The 1,209-nt window shown below is 33.2% G+C and overlaps 1 non-coding gene across 1 annotated transcript; it reads left to right on the top strand.

Moving 5' to 3' along the window:
- Positions 1–420: 420 nt before the first annotated feature.
- On the top strand, positions 421–492 carry TRNAT-CGU (transfer RNA threonine (anticodon CGU)). The gene has a single exon. It is a non-coding gene; the product is annotated as a tRNA-Thr (tRNA).
- The last annotated feature ends 717 nt before the right edge of the window (positions 493–1,209 follow it).

The following is a 1,209-nucleotide window of genomic DNA, read 5'->3' as shown; positions in this document are numbered from 1 at the left end:
TTTCCAAGCTTGATGTGAATTAAAAGATGTTTGCCTAGCCAACCTCAAAAAGACACAAATTGGCAATCAATCGTGTTTAACTTGATTTGGTTTTGGGAGTCCAATTTGAGATCTCTATATAGGGATAACGACTTGGCACTTACCTCCTCGGTATCATGACCGTGAACAAACACCCAACTTTAAAATGATGGTGTCTAACTCACTTAAAAGACCTAGAAATTCCAAAGCAATAAATACCATATTTTTCATCTTTGGAAAACCATATTATAATTATGCATAAAGAAAATGTTAATAATCATACATAATAAGCATACATCTATGCCATTGAGCACAAACACCGATTTTTGAAAAAAATACATGGTGTATCACATTATATTGCTTTGTAAGCTCTTGTATTGAAATATATTGAATTTTTATCTTGCTTCCATAGCATGGTGGTATTGCATTCGCTTCGTAAGCGAAAGGTCACGAGTTCAATCCTCGTTGGAAGCTATGTAGAGTGCCATTCCTTGTCTTTATCTAGGTACTTGCATTAAGGAGAAAGTAGGAGAGGATATGTAGGTAGTCTTATATTCTTGAACTCGGCTAGGGGTGTTTCCTTGATTTATATATTACTATAGTCTTTCTATAAAAATCTCTCATAACTAATGGGAAAATAGCTCTTTTTTGGGAAAAAAAAAACAAGTGGTGAATCGTTGGGAAAAATACTACGAAGGCTGATATGGATAGTGGGTTTTATTCAACTCAAACTTAAGATCCTAAACTCGACATTCAAATTTAGGATCTTAAGTCTTAGTTGAATAAATTCCTCATATGTATGAAGAATGGTGTCTTCAATTCGAAATAAGGGTATACTGCAAAATGTTTTCATTCAAATGCAATACAAGACATATCTGCACATGAGTTCGACAACTATATTTTCTTACTTGTTTTGCAAGCGATAGTAAATATCACTTTTGTTTATTGTTTTTAGGAGCAATTGTTAGTGTGTAGGGTCTCAAACTAAACATATCAATAATTGATATACATAATGTATACAACATCAAACCTCTTGCTTGAGAATATGATCCTAGAAGCTTCGTTTTGTGAGGCATAAAGCTTTTCCACTACAACATTCATGTCTCATTAAAGAGCTTCATGAGCAATAATTTATGGAAATGTCCATACTTGTTTCATTTGGTGTTTAATGACAATGTCTTTGGCATATTG

The sequence above is a fragment of the Azolla caroliniana genome, unplaced genomic scaffold (assembly GCF_043228905.1).
Source record: "Azolla caroliniana isolate FFs.n. ecotype wild unplaced genomic scaffold, voAzoCaro1.0.p SCAF_21, whole genome shotgun sequence".
Taxonomy (NCBI): domain Eukaryota; kingdom Viridiplantae; phylum Streptophyta; class Polypodiopsida; order Salviniales; family Salviniaceae; genus Azolla; species Azolla caroliniana.
The sequence above is the reverse complement of the archived record's forward strand: the minus strand, read 5'-3'. Positions and strand labels throughout refer to the sequence as shown.